The 16679-nt window shown below is 34.8% G+C and overlaps 1 protein-coding gene across 2 annotated transcripts in view; it reads left to right on the plus strand.

The window, feature by feature from the left end:
- Positions 1-16679, plus strand: part of NALF1 (NALCN channel auxiliary factor 1) — a 597532-nt gene that overhangs the window by 279435 nt on the left and 301418 nt on the right. The window lies entirely within an intron of this gene.

A 16679-nucleotide genomic window follows, 5' to 3' on the forward strand; every position in this document is an offset into this window, starting at 1 on the left:
ATGACTGAAGTTTAAACATCTAAGAATAAATACACAATTTTTTGTAAACAAATTTCATTTGGAGAGTTGTCTAACCCTCATACAAGTGCAGAGGACAGTGCTTTATCTTTTCAGGAGATTTTACACAACTAAAATTTCTTCACTAAAAATTATAGTAAAAATTGAGAGTATTCTTTACACAGATATGTAAGAGATACATTTATGGCATTATGCTGTTTTCTGTATTATTTTTGAAATTTTACTGTCAGAATGTGGAAAAGTTTATAGTTCATAGATTATTTAGAAATGCTTGCTTTTTTTGTATAATGTCAGCTGCTTTTCCTAGAGGATTAGCTACAGTATCCCAGACAGGTTCTAGTTCATAGAATTATAACATGATGGATATTATGTTTTTTCCTTTGCACCCATAGCTTTGGTGATTTGCAATACCACTTTGCCTCCTATTTGTCATGTCATAGCTTCTTGGTTGCCTCAACAGGTTGCATTCATGTCATGGAATTTTTGTGTGGAATGAATATTTTTGCATGTATATGCCATGGACATACATTAAAATAATCATATCAGATACACTTAACCTAATCCATTTAATTCAACTCTAGGAATGTATATAAGAGGAAATTGTTGAACTCTACTTCTTCCTATGTGGGCATATTTTATTTACATAAAAATTCTTTACTAGGTACTTACTACATACAAGGTTCTTTGTGGTTTATATGATAGTGGGGGATACAAGCAGGAACCAGAAAAACAAATATAGAAGTAATCATTGACTGTGATAAATGCTTTGAAGTAAACAAATTAGAGTGCCTTGTTGGATGGAGGGTTTTTCTCTGAATACAGTTGTCAGATTTTTGAGGAAGTGACTGACATATAAAGAGTGAGACTGAGTGGCCATGTGAGTGGCCAAGAAGAGTGGTCCAGGAGGAAGGGAAGGCAGAGCAAAGGCCTTGAGTCTGGGAATTTGAGAAGTTGAAGATACCTAAGGAGGCCTAATGTAACTTAATGAGAGTGAGCTGTGGAAAAGTCCTATAGAGTGACTACGAAACCCTTGATTTTTACCCTTGGCTATTGACTATTCTTCTTGACAGTTGAGACTACTGGGTTGGGCCAAGTATGAGTTTGGCTTTGGTCTCTTGTAAAAATCTGCCTTGAAATCCTATGGCCATTAGATGTAAGGATATCAAGCTAAGATACCAGCTTTGTATCCCTACTATGAATAATTTCTCAAATTCTGTCATTGTCAAAACTACAGTGACATCATCCTCTCCTTTGTTCATTTCTTCCATGGCGTTCAGAGAATGATTCCAGATCTAAAAAAAAAATTATCTTCTATTCATTGCTTTTCAGGAAAGGTAAAAAATGTTTGACTGGTGCTACCTGGGGCCATTGTAGAAGGGCAGGAAATCAGCATTCCTCCCTTTTATCTGGAAGTCCAAGTTAGACCAAGGAACTATAATCTAGGGGTTTCAGAATATGCAGCGTAAAAAATGTAAGGTTGTTTGAGAGTCAAAAGCATAAAGTTTGAGGGTCATCTAAGCTTGCTGAATCTTTTGGTATTCCACTAACATACCTTATTCACTATGTCTCCTTGTTTCCAAAATATCTTTGTCCTATCTGCAATGATCTCTTTTTCTGACTGCCTACTCAACTCCTAATTACATTTTTTATTTTAGGGCCAAGAGGTTAAGTGCCTTTTCAAATCCATAGAACTTGTTAATGCTGGAACTATGTTCTTATTTTTCTGCTATTTAATAATTGTACACTTATCCCTTCAAATGTGAAATCTGTGCTTGTCACATGCAAACACCAAGAAAACAAACAGGATTCAGACAAAGTCCTTAACATAGGCTGCTGACTGTCCAATAGGGAGATCTTGTTGAACAAATAAAATGAAATGTAAGGGAATGGATAGGATAGCCTGCTGCAGGACAAAGGTTGATTGAGCTTCTCCATGCAAGGAGTTGTAGAATCCATAACGGAAAATAAGTGGAGGTGAGGCAGGAGAAGGAAACACTTTCATGGGCAAGGGTCACACCTAACCTGTATGTGAAAGTTCATGATTTAAGGTATGGTGCCATTCTTATTCATTTAGATTTTTAGCTATGTTTTGGTTTATTAAGGTACATTTTCAAATTTTGAACAATGCAGCAGTAGAAGTTTGATTACAAATGATCAACCTTTGTTCCTTCACTGCACATTATCAAGAATCACATCTGATTACAAAAGTATTATAAATGACTTCCCTGGAGAAATCAGTGACTGCCAACATCGACTTGTGTTAGGAAGGCATGCCATCTCTCGTTCTTACCAGATGGGATAATTCCTCGGGGCCTAGCATCTTCTCTATTTTGACCTGAACTCATCCTCAACTCTGGCTCATACACCAGAAGAACAGGACCTTGACCTCAGGTGGCTCTAGAATCTGACACCTTCAAAACTGGGTACTTATCCGGGAGGCTTCTGGAGACCAGATTTTGGAGTCTCAGATATTTATCCAAGCCAACAACCTCATCAGATAAAAAGGAAACAAGTTCCAGGGACTCAGGTAGGACATCTCTGTCTAATTGGACATTTTTTTTTACTGAAAAAAGCATATGATTCCAGTAAAGATCCTAAGTAACTGATATGTCACATTTTAGACTGTATTTACATACTTTATTTTAACCTGAGTGTATGGTTTTACCTTATTTTAATATGACATTAATATAAAGTTTCTATTTACTTTATTATATAGATGAGCAATTTGGCCCCACTGTATAAGCTATTCTAATCAGTAAAACATACCCATGCTTTCTAAAATTGCAATTACCAATTTGCACAGTATGTCTTGTCTAGATTCATTGTGGAGAATATTTTTAGGCTATCATCCTCACATAATTTGTTTTAAGAATATTTTTATTTATATACATTTGCATTATTAATTAGTGGATGTCCTTTAAATCACATTAGTAATGACTGCATTGATTTTAAAGGATCAATTATGCTTATATTCATTCATAATAAACTAAATACTATTGAAATATAATAAACCTTTTTAAAGGAGAAAATCAAGACAAGATCAAACTCCCCAGTTTCAAACTGTGGCAAAAAATTCTTAATTAATTATTAATCATAAAAACATGTATGTGTCCATGCACATACATATCTGTACATATGTGTGATTAAAAGTAACACTCAATATTTCGAGTAGCTCTTTGAAAATTAGAGTTTTATACTTCCAAAATGGAAAATATCTATGGAGCTCTCAGAACATTTTTTCTGAACCATCAAAGTTCCTCTGTTCATGTTTCCACAGATGCCCTCTGAACCTTTTGCAAATGTTAACAATTTATCACAAAGGAGCCGCGTTAAGCATGGAGGTGTATTAGCACAAATCCGTTCATCTCTCTACACTTCAAAGTGATTCCCCATGACAGTGGGTCAGCAGCTACAATTCCCCAAGTAAAGATCAGCACATCATAGTCCTACCTGATATGGTTTTTTTATTCTTACCACTGAAGGCAATAGAAAAATCATGTTTGAAATTTCACTGGGGTTAATTAGAAAACTCCAGAAGACCACTGCAATTTTGTGGCTTAGACACATCCTGCCTGTCCTAATTTTTTACTGCTGTTATTCAGGAGTCTCGGTGGATCTCCAGCAGAAGATCAATTGGGTCATAACTAGGTTAGACTGAACTTGTTCTCAATTTAATTACATTTTTGTCACTTAATAGACAAACACTTTCCAAGCTGTCTTACTTTTGAAAGTATTTTCTTTACTCACTTTTTTTCTGAGCAGCAGAGGCTGTTTCTTAAAGTCAGGTAGATTTCTATTGATTTTGAATGTCTTGAGTTCCATGCTCTCTAAACACAGAGGCATGAGCTACATTTCTTCCAGGGTTACTCCCAGGCCTGTAATTTCAGCTTATCTTTTCTTTGACCTTTAAATCATATCAATTATATTGATAATGTAGCAATTCCTATCACATGTTAGGCCCCTCTTCTTGAACAATAATTTTTTATTCTTTATCCAACTGCAACAAATTCCCTGTAGTAAGAATGCAACTAATGCTCAAAAATTGTCAGGCTTACTGCATTGCCTTGAAAAATAATGCATGAAGTGAATAATGAATATTAAATTATTCAAACCAATAACCACTCTGTATGAGGACTCCCCATTTTCTCTGCTAAGGGATATGTAGATAACATAAAATAATCAATTGAAACAGAGTTTAGAGATAAGGGAATCTGTAAATAGAACATCAGTTGCTGCCAGGAAGAAGCTTTTAGTAGATGAATACTCACAGAACAGATGAGCTCAGAGTCACTCTTTTACACGTAGCTAAAAGGTCAAACTTAATAACAAACTTCAGTTTCTCTAAACACATAAATGCTCAAGAAAAAACATGGAGGCAGAGAATAATCACCTTTATAAGGAACCCTGAAACAATGACATAATTAAAAAAAAAGAAAAGAAATTTAAAGCTTTTGCTTTATGAGTAAAAGTTTAAGAGTGAAAAGAAACTACAAATTGGGTAGAGGGGTAATATTTGCAAAACAGAACTTGCATAGATAGTATACAAAGAACACTTTAAACCAATAGTATAAAAAGCAAACAGCACATTAAAAATGGGAAGAAAACATATAAATACACATTGCCAAAGGGGATATATGGATAGTAACTGAACACATGACAAGATATGAACTATCACTAGCCATTACAGAAATGCAAACTAAAACCACTATAAGATACCACAACCTAACATAACTAACATAACATATAGTTTATGTATAAATATATATGTAGTGTATATATACATATATATTTGTAAATATATATGATGTGTTATACACATAAACACAAACACAATATCCGGAGTGCCCATGAGGATGCAGAGCATCTGGATCTCTTATACATTTCTGAAGCAAAACAGTGTCAAAAAGTAAAAAACAGTAGAGACAGTCTGGAAAACACTCAGTGTCTTATAAAATTAAACATATAATATGACCCCCAAATCCCACTCATTTCTTTTGAAATAATCCTGGGTATTTATGCAAGCAAAAATATGAATGTGTATTCAAATAAGTTTGTCCATAAATGTTTATTGAGAGTCTATAATGGTCTCAAAAGTTTATATAATGTATGACTTCATTGATAGTACATTCTGGAAAAGACAAAACTCTTAGAGATAAAAATCAGATTAGTGCTTGCTTGCTAGAGGCCAGGAGTCAGGGGATTGTTTGACTTTAAAGGAATAGTTTTGGGGGTGAAGTTTGGAGGGTGATGAGACTATCCTGTAATCTGATTATGGTGGTTGTTACGGGAAGCTACATCTGCTAAATTTCATAGAACTGTTTACACAAAAATTCGACTTGACCGTATATTAATTTAAAATGTAAAACTCTGTTCAAAAGGGGATTCACATAACCTCTTGAAATGTTTAAGATTCACTGACTCATCTATAGGTTAAGCTCTCCAGAGCCCCATGTGGAAAACAAAGTCAGAAATGGGAGGTGAACTGTCAATGCTTGGAATCTCTTTGTGTCCCCTGGGGTTTTGTTTTCTGAGAACAAGTTCTTCAGCTGTTATACTGAAATGTTTAAATTCACAGCTTTTAAGCTGCAGCTGCTGAACTATGGCTCTGGAAATCATCTGAAACTGAGAATGTGTAAATATTATACAGACTGTAATTTAGAAGAGAGTCAATATTTCCTTCTATAACCCAAGGTTTTGAGTTCCTGAAATTGCCAAGGTTGAGTAAACTCTTAAGCCACCCATCTTATTTCATTTTATCCAGGTTTTCCTATTGAATGACCTTCTCTGTAGCAAACTTCTAAAATTCAAATGATTAGACTGCAAAGTGCTTTGAGGCTTTGGGATACAAAATGACTTTAGTGATAATTAGTAGTATGTTATATTCTTTAAAGAAATCTACCTTGCCTTCTGCTATGCTGCTCTCTTATTTTCAGTTACTTTGCTGCCCTCTTCTTATTTTCCTGCTACTTTGCTGATCATTATATTCTAATTTTTTTATAGATCTCCTTTTTCTCACCCTTCAAATGTTGACGTTTTGTTAATAAGACATTTGGATCCGTCAATTCTCTTCCCTCACACATTTTTTTTGAAAAATTATACTAATTGTCTTGGCTTCTTCTAACAAATAATCATGGAAATAGCTTCCAAACCTGTATTTTCTTTTCTGGTCTCTACCGAACGTTAGACATCTGTTTATAGTCAATTGCAGGTTCTCTGCTTGACTTCTCTGACAATAACTCAAACTTCCTGCATTTGAAAAATCCCATTACTGCTGAAGATTGGGATAGATATTCACTTGCATTATTAATGATAATTAAAACTAGAAGAGATTTTGTAATGCAGGTTGTCAAAAAATATTGAACATTTCTATGGCATGTCCTTTTACCCGGAATTATTACTTCTGGAATAAAAAAAATGTACACATATGTATTGTCAAGGCTCAGCACTTAAAGCAAAGACATTGAAAAACATCAATATGCATCATTTAGGAATTGTTTAAATGCAAGATAATTTCATGTAATGTGCTTCTGTATAGCTATTATAGGTTTACTTTTATTGATATAAAATACACCCACATATGTTAACAAATAAAACTATGAGGTTATAACACAACATATAATTGCTTCTTTTTAATATTAAACATGTACAATATTATTATAATATAATATGCAATGTACATAATATATAACACATTATATATGATATATTTGCATTATATATAATTTATATATAATGTATGATATATAATAGAACATGGTATGTATTATATATTATAAACATATTATGATTATATGTATGATGTGTTACATATTATTACATATACTATATAATAATATATAGCATGCAGTATATTATATATAAAGTACTAATATGTAATTATAATTTCTTGGCTTAATTAGATTTTTTATAATCAGAAAAAATTTTTCCCTTCTTAGGAATAAAATTTAAAAAATAATTTAACCTTTCTCTTAAATGTATTCATTTTGATTTGCCTCTCCATTGATAGAAACCACCAATTCTCCTTGCACTCACATTTGAAAACTAAAAGCATTGACCCTAACAATGCAGTCTCTTCTGCTTTAGCTTTCAGATAGATTAGGAGTCTTAACACCTGGGAGTGACTCTGCCACAGTGATTCTCAAGAGAGGTTGAGGAAGGATCTGTATATACAACTCTCCATTGTGTAGTGGGGTACAGGGGCACTTTTGCAACTGAGATTCTAAAATGTCTGTGAACTGCTCACCTGTGCCACTTGAGAATTTTTCTATACATTGAAGGCTGTAACTGACAGTGTTTTGCTGTCTGTGAATGGTCCACAACAGCAACAAATATTGCAAATTACACCTCCGAATTCCATCCCTTCCCCATTCCTACTCAGTTCCTTTCCCTGGATAATTTTAGGAGTAATGTCATTGGTTTTTCTCCCTTTTTTCTCTGACATCTACCTTTTTTCCCCCTCAACCTTTATCCACCTTATGCACTTCTCCGAGATTGATGTTCCTAACCATAGTTTGAGATGGGGAAACAGATGAGGCATTCAGTTTTCAACTTGCTGAGCTTATGATTCCATAGTCCTAAATTTCTTCAACTTGTCATCTCTATAGAACTTTTTTGAAAGAATTTTGATTCTGACAATCTCCTAGTGAAATGAATAGCATGCAATGTTCTTTCAACAAGAAGATGTGAACTGAAAGTTTATCTTAAACTGAACCTAGAGGTGCTCTATAACAAACCAGAAATAAAGTGCTGTAAAAAATACATTCTATAAAAGATAAAAGGGAAATAGTTATCATGGAAGCCTTAAAAATGGGTACATTTTTAAAGTATGGAGAAAGATGTTAAGAGAAGTAGGCTAGAATGAAGAGAAACTTTAAGAGGTAGTCTAAGATGAAGATATGTGGTCAGCTGGTAAATCTGTAACATTCTCCTTGAATTCAAAAAGGTTTGTGATGCAAACAGAAAAGGATTTTCATTCTTTTCACCTGTACCAGTATTTCTAATTGTCTTTTTCTTTTGTTCCCTGGAAGGTGGTATACCTGGAGAAAGGCACATAGTAAGACTCAGGATGTGTGAGAGGTATGGTCATTTTCTGTGTGTATGGAATGGAAAATGAGCAATTGTGAAAAGAGAGATGGAAAGGAGAATTAGTCTGTTTCTGTCCAAGTTCTCGAGATGTCAAGGTTTTTATGCTGAAAAAAAATAGAAGCAGTTCCTCAAATTATGGATCCAATACTCCCTAAAATAGCCATTGTCCATTGAAGTGTGTGCTATGAAATTTGATGTTCTGGTTCTTCCAGCTGTCTTGGACCCAATTCTCTGTCTGTTAGCCTCTCTTTATGGACCCACAACCATTTCCCAGATGACCTGCCACCTCCCAGAGAACATCTGAACAATGTGGAGAAGGGAACCCGGGATTTTCTACACTTACACATCTCCACCTTTTACCTAGGCTTGAGGCAATCTTTTTGTCTTTATAATTAATTCTACAATGGTACTTCAAAGGCACTTTTCTCCTCTTTTACAGTAGCAATAGCCTTTTAATTAACTCAGATATCCTGGGGGAAAAAACAGGATGCTCTGGTGTCAAATAACTGTTTTTTTCTTTCCCTACAGTATAAACCTCCCTTAGGGCAGGGAAATGCATACATTTCTTAAAATGGGAGAGTGAGAGAGATTCATAGCCTAAGAACAACACATGGAATATTATGTAGGCAACTTTCTGTACTTTTGAACATTTTCAAAATAAAAATTTAAAAAATGACTTAGTTTCCAAGTTCACCAAATTAATAAATTAGTAAATTAATTTGCCACAAAGCACCTAGAAAAGTCATATATATATATATATATATATATATATATATATATATATATATGACTGGAATTATTTGTCACATATATGTGACAAAGACAAAGCTTTATTTATCTCAAAATTATTCCTCAAAAAAATTAGTGTTGTCTTATATTTGAATCCTTATGAAGTTCTTCATACTATAATGCATTGTTTTAAATATTTTGAAAATACTGTTATGGGAAGACATATTGGCTTGAAATAAATTTAAGCAATGTTGTTTTCATGCCTATTTAATAGGTCACCAAATGATGTTTACAAATCAAAGAAATTTAATACAAATCTAATATTTACTCTTTGGAGATATGTTCCTACAGTACTAAGCTTTAGATATTGAAGTAAACAAGCTTTTCTAAAGATTATTTTGGAAAGCAATGCAATATGTGGTTTAGATATATAACTCCAAAGGGAAATAAAAACAACCAAATACTAACATTATACAGATATTTTTGTGGTTGGTATTTGACTTTCAGGAAAGTCATCAAGGAGGCTAGTGCTTCTCAGACTTTTGGAATTCGGAGGTGATATGCACTGAGTAATCGCTTTTAGATACTCAGAAAACTATTCAACATGAAGGCACTAGATACAGGTGAAAAGGTGAATAATTTTTATGAACTATGGATGGAAACTTCAGTGCTTTTAAAATGGCTATATTATTGGAACAAAATTAAAAAATTAAATCTAATAAAGAGATGTACAGTTATTTTGTCTGTTGTCCAAAATTTGCATCTTAGCATGGTCATTTACCAGTTGCATAAAACATTTCCCAAGATATTTAACTTCTTGGTGTCTTAATTTCTTCATTTGTAAAATCTGAATAAAATCATTATCTAACTCATGGAGGTGCTGTGAGAAAGATGTTAATCTATGCAAGGCACTTAAAACTGCTCACAATCATAGACTTGTTAACTCATAATTTTGTAGGAGTTGGTCAGAATTTAGGCATTTTTACATTATTATAACATTTTTTACCAGTCATTACCATCTCTGCACAATGTTGAATGAATTTTGTTTGCCAACTCCTCCCACCAACCCTAAGTAATTTTCTTTTTGTCCTTAAATTGTCTGTAAATCTATACTTGAGCATCTCATGATTCTAATCACACGCCATGTATTCTAAGGTTATGTAAAATAAATCTTGGATGACAATAATTTAGTCACAAGAAAGTACCAATAATAGAAGACAAGAGTTTAAGACTTGCTTCTGTTAAGTAAAATATATATTATCTGATAAAGTCACTTAAAATGATTTCACTCATATGTAGAATATAAAACAAAAAACTATCAAGTGAGCAGCAATGTAAAACCATTCTGCTGTAGATAAAGACAACAGAATGATCACCAGAGAGTAAGGGGAAGGAGGATGCAAGTTGTGTAAAAGGGGTTACATATATGGGAAGGAAATGAAACTAGATTTTGGTGGTGAACATACAATGGAGTATACAAATATAGAACTGATACAGGATGCAGCCAGGGGGGGCCCCCAAAAAAAGATTTAGAAAGGTGTCCAGAATTCAAAGTGTATAGAAATATTGGAGAGACATATAAGATGTCCTCACCGCCACCCGCCCCAGGGGAAAGGGATGAATGGAGCCAGGCCATTGAGAGCTGTTTTGCATAGCAACAGTTTTGGAGCTAACCTCTGGAATGGTTATTTAACATATGTATAACCTTTAACTAGTTTCATAGATATGTTAAATAGCAGTGGCCAAGTTTGGAGCCGGGGAAAAGGTTGGGGCAGGGACTTAAGATGGGAACTAAGGTCTGCGCTCCTGAGTGAGAAGGGCTTGGACTCAGGATGTAGCTAAGGGCTGCGCCCCTGAGTGGAAGGGCTGGTGTGTGGGAGCTTGGAAAAGACTGGCTCCGGGACAGAATGGAGATCCCTGCCGCCAGGTGAAGAAGACAGCCACATGCTTTTGGTAGAGTGCGGACTCCTGCAGCTTTGGTAGAAGAGGCCCACGCGGCTTTGGGGTGCCCCCTTTGGCCGCGGAGCCTGAAAAGCAACAGAGATTTTGACTGGAACTGGGTACAAAGGACTCTTGCCAGTGGACCATGAGAGGGTACCGCAGTACTTTGGATTAACTCGAGATCCCGCCTGCACGGTGACACAGCTGACGGTGCCAGCGGCCTGCAACACAGACGTGTGCTCTTTTCCTGATTTACGGTACCCGGAGTTGGGACAGTGGGAGAAGGGAGCGCTGTGTGGGTGTAGGTGTATACCCTAAAGGACTTTGATATTTTAGTGGTGGCATTAGGCCTGAATAGCATTAAATAAACATTTTGTTTCCTTTTCACAAATCTCTGGCATTAAGAGATGTCTTTCCAATTGGCGGCGGACAGAAGGGCCCAGTAGATTTTAGTATTTTGTTTGGGGGGAGGGGCCCCTGTTGTGTAGCAGTTTTGGGCATCCCTAGGTGGGCCAAATATTGTATTGCCCCTCCCTCGGACCTCTTGTTTGGTAACAGAACTATAATATTGTATACCTGACATTTATATAATGTTATTAACCAGTATTACCTTAATAAATTAAAAAAGTAAATTTAAAAATATCTTGAGTTTTACTATGCAGTTGCACTCTAGCATTGAATACACTGAATATCACCAAAATATATCTGTAGTCAAACAATTTGGATTATTCCTTGTTGCAGCGAGGGAGAACGCACCATAGAGAATCATGGGGCATCTCAGCAGGAGAGGTTGAGGACATATTATAGCCTTCAGGTCTGTGTTAGGTGATTCAGGAAAGGCTTCAGAAGTGGTGCTTTGCTCTGGAGGCTCTCAAGAAGCGGGATGCAGGACAGGGAGAGGAGACTCTATGATAGGAGATTTTTAATTTTTATTTTTCATTTGCAGTTTATATTCAGTGTTATTTTGTATTTGATTCAGGTGTACAGCATAGTGGTTAGACAATCGTATATTTTACACAGTGATCCCATATTATTCCAAGTACCCACCTGACACTATACATAGTTATTACAATATTAATGACTATATTTCTTATGCTATACTTTACATCCCATGACTATTTTATAACTCCCAATTAATACCTCTTAATCCCTTCAAACTTTTTACCCAGCCCCCCAACTCCCCTCTCCTCTGGCAACCATCTATCTGTTCTCTATACCTCTGAGTCTCGTTCTATTTTGTTTTGGAGATCTTAATAAAACTTACCTATCCCTGGCTGGTATAGCTCAGTGGATTGAGCACAGGCCTGTGAACCAAAGGGTCAGGGGTTCCATTCCCAGTCAGGGCACATGCCTGGGTTGCGGGCCAGGTCCCCAGTAGAGGCAACCACACACTGATGTGTCTCTCCCTCTCTCCTTTCCTTCCCCTCTCTCTAAAAATAAATAAAATCTTTTTTAAAAAAGTACAGTTTTTTTAAAAAGTTACCAGGAAGAGGGAAAACAAGAGTGAGGCTATAACTTGTAAGAAAGCAGGAGTCAGTTGTATCAGGATAGAGGGTGTTTGAGCATTTGTGGTTTTCACAGTGTCCATATTCTGTCAGCATTCAGACATGATTACAGAGTGCTCGTCATCTGTCATGGTCATAGAGTGGCCTTGTCTGAGGCTGATGTTCTGTCAGATTTTTTAGTGTTCACCTGCAGAATGCCAAGGCCTGGCTGTGAGTGATGAGCAAACTGTAGGATGCCGGAGGTGACTTCTCTCTTTCTCAACCGTTTTGTCATCTATAAATTGGCCATGATGATATCAATGTTGTAGGATTATAGTAAGGATTAAATTAAATAGATTTTAAGGTATTTAACATAGAGTAAAAATATTAAGTACTCGAGAAAGTTTAGTTTTATTTTTGGTGTTATTTTGGAAATCTCCAGGACGCATAGCATGATCAACCTCTGTTGTGATACTGTCTTTGATTTGCCTTGATTTTTCATTGAAAAGCAATTAAATAAAACCACCATCTGTTGTAGGCTGAAATGGGAGAACATTCCTCTTCTATGCCACTAACAACCTTTATTGGGTAGTTGCTCTTGAGAATCATGGTGCAAACAAGGTTTAATTGCTCCTTCCCTCTGAATTAATGAGAGGAGGGCATGGGACTTAGGTGTGAAAACATCAGTGAAACTGAATGTTATCACTTAAATAACACATCATAATTACAAATAGAGTCAAACTTTGATTAGGTGTTATGCAGGATGTAAATTTTATTAAGGTAAAACAATAGGAAGCTTATATTTTAAACAATTATATTAATTTCAAAGAAAAGTTCACTTAAAGCCATTTTTGCTTAATTTAAGAAAAAATTTTGAAGTAGTTAATGGTTATTGTTGCTAATTTACTTGTTAATGTATTACTTTTCAATAGGTTGCAATGATGAAATTAATGTTTATCTAATGAGAAATGTCGATATTTTGAAAGAAAATTGGAAGTAACAATACAAAATTAGAAAATGAGATTTTGCAAAGTTCATAGGGTTCAACGACAGCCCAACAAGTATTGTGTCTTTCCACAATTGTCTTTCATGAATTCTTCCCTACTGAAATCCGTGTCATGAGGGTTTGGTTACTGTAAACTTAGTCAACAGTTTCCAAATTATTAATTTGCATTTTAATCATTATTTAGATTTTCTGGAGTTAAAGCACTAAAATAGTAAAAAGAGGAGCAGTCAATTCAAACTGATACAAGTAGAATAAGATCCCTCAAAGTGTCTGGTATGTTTGTGTATGTGTACAATATTGTAAGACACTATGTAAATTGTACATCTAATGCTGCTAAATATAAATATACATACTATGCACATTATAATGGCATAATCTGATAAATCACATGTACAACAGTAGGCTAAATTTCTTTTTTTGGTATATTTTCAACCAATTTCTGTGTGAAAAGCTGATAAAAATAAAAATTATATATGTGAAATGTATTTTAACATAAGTGTATTATATATTTCAAATTTCAATTTCATTTATTAACTATTAGAACTTAACATATAATTTGCAAATAGCAACTTATTTAATGTTAGGCTTATTTTCATTTAGTGTACAATGACAATAACCAAAAATATCTCAATCCAAATTTTAAACCTAATAAGCATGGGAAGTGTCTTATTTTTTTGCTTGTTTGTTCATTTTCTTTTTAACAAGTACGTAATTTGTTTAGGTCTGCTCTCCATTTACAAAGCTGGTTCGGTTGGCCATTTCTTTTCGATTTGTACCAGGTCTGATTCAGGGTTTATGCGTGTGTAGTTGAAATCTGTGATAATAAACAGCTGGGCTTTTCCTTCAGATAATTATTTTTGGTGATGCTTTTTAGCAACCTGCTCAAGGGAAAATCAGAATAAATTTGAAAGATGATGATAAAATCAGAATAAATACCTAGAACTGCATTTAATTGTCAACACTTGACAGTTCATTTATCCCTTTTTGTATTACAAATGGAAAGTCAAAGTTTAAGAGATTAAATGACTTGCTCAAAAGTCACACCTGTTCAGTTATACAACTTCTACCAAGCAAGCAGTTCAGTCCTCATTTAATCATCAAAATTTCTTATCTTCACCAGTACTAATCACCAGTAATTACGATGACCATATATTAACGTGATATATGTAATATATAGTTAGTACTATTAATCATATAATATAGTACCATATTATATTACTATAATTAATATAGCTATATAGCAATATATTAATATAACATATATTATTAAGCTCTTTATGATACTTATTTGATTAGAGCATTTAAAACTGCCTTTCCCCATATAATTCTTCTCCACAGCCTATAGAGCTTCCAGCAGGTACACTAAATACATATAGATTTATCCAGGTGTTGTCTGTTCCCACACCTAGAGCATAAACTCTCTGCAGTAGGGACTTTTCTCTGCTTTGTTCAACACTATACTTCCAGGGTCAGAAGTACGGTCCTGGCATATGTAACATTTACTAAATATTTGTTGAATGAACAGATGCATAGGGAGGGAGTAACTAGACCTGGGGCTCAAAGTAACTTTACCAAGGATGAGCTATTTTCCTAGATGTGAAGAATGGCAGAAGCGGGACAGTTAAAAGTGATGCCAGATGCAATGATAGTAACTGAAGACAAAATAGGAAGAAAGGCCTGAGTGAAAGGATATGTTGTACCAAATAAAAATACGAGTTTTGGGATGAGCTTACTGCTAGTATAAAACTGATAAACTATGCTAAGGTCGGACAGATTTTAGAGAGATATTCACTATCAGTATCAAGAATTTTGTATTTTAGTTTACAAACAATATAAATCCATTAAGCCACAGGTGGCAAACACAAGGCGCCTGGGCCGAATCCGGCCCTCCACCTTGTTTTATCTGGCCAGGCGCCGTGTTTCTACCTGGCGGCAGCACCGAGCTCTCGCTTAACTGTTAAGGAGTAATTACATCTATACCATTCTAAAATTATATTCAGCCCTTTGAAGGCAACTGGGAAGCTGATGTAAAAATGAGTTTGACTCCCCTGCAATGATTAAGCAATGTGAAACTGAATAGTGATGCAATTGGAGTATTTTGATAATAAATTAGTGGTCTTTTAAAATTTATAATGAGCAGTAATAGCCACTGGAGGGTATATTAAAAAGTTGGTCAATTTTTTCTCACCACCATCTACCTTTTGTTAAAGTCTACAATTTCCAGTGCCTCTAAAGACGACTATACAGGAAAACTAAATGATAAGTTAGTTTTCATTTAGTTTTCCTGTATAAAGGAAAACGGGCCTGGCTGGAGGGCTTCCTCTGGAAGAGGCTGAGTGGGGGTTTGCCTCATCTAAAGGCACAGCATTCAATGATATATTTTTAACTTGAAGTCAAACTGTATCAGTGTACTGGTTGGATTCAGTCTGAGGGCTCTGAGCCTGCAGCTGTATTCTCCATAATGAAATCAACTGGATGAACCAGTTGATTCATCAACCTTCAGAGCTACATTTTCTGAAAGCTTTTAGAAAGTCAAATTTCATAAAGTACAAATATAAAGGGGGAAGGTTAGACTTAACCATGTATCTACTTTCACTTTCATCTCGTCGGAAAAAAATTCTGGCACTTTAGAATTTACTGTTTAAATGGTTATAAGAAACATAATACCCAACAGACAGATTTTTAAAAAGAGGGGCTACATCCTAAGTCCCAAGTGTAGGATAAGGTGACTGGCAGTGATGGAAGCAGGTGGGAACAGGTGAATTCCCATTAAAATAGTTTCTCATCAAGGCTATTGAATTTCTCATTTGTTTTTATGATTTTAGGTAAATACCTTACATATTGCTTACTGTTCTAAATTAACAACCACTTAGCAGTACAATATGTATGTCTTTAAATAAAAATCTCCCAAGAGATTTAACTCAAAGTAGAAGGGAGATTTAGACTGTGTTTACTAAAGAACTGGCTGCTGGAGGGATGAAGAAGGATGGAAAGATCTAATGTTGCTTAAAGGACTTTTCCAAAAAACAAAAATTATTAATTATAGTTTTCTAATTTTCATGCTATCAATATGAAGCATTCTCAAAGGGTTTTTCTCATCCTTGTATCTTATAAGAATGTCCAAAATATTAAAAATGAGGAAGACTTATTTATCATTCAATATTATGTATCCTTTGCACACTTGACCTCATGTAACAGGTACACAGTAGTAGAAATAGATTGGTCTGCTAACAGAAATAATCTGTTTGGTTCTAGGTCAAAAATAGTCTATAAATAACTAGAGATTTGTTTTGTCATTTAAATTCTAGGGATTCTTACTGTCTCCTCCAAAAGCCCCAAACCATATTTTTTTTTGCATTATGTGAAAAGCAATGAAATGTTCTGCAGAAGTTCCATCTTTACAGTTGAATAAATTG

Source organism: Artibeus jamaicensis, unplaced genomic scaffold (assembly GCF_021234435.1).
Source record: "Artibeus jamaicensis isolate MK-2021 breed Jamaican fruit bat unplaced genomic scaffold, CSHL_Jam_final contig_559, whole genome shotgun sequence".
In the NCBI taxonomy this organism is placed as follows: domain Eukaryota; kingdom Metazoa; phylum Chordata; class Mammalia; order Chiroptera; family Phyllostomidae; genus Artibeus; species Artibeus jamaicensis.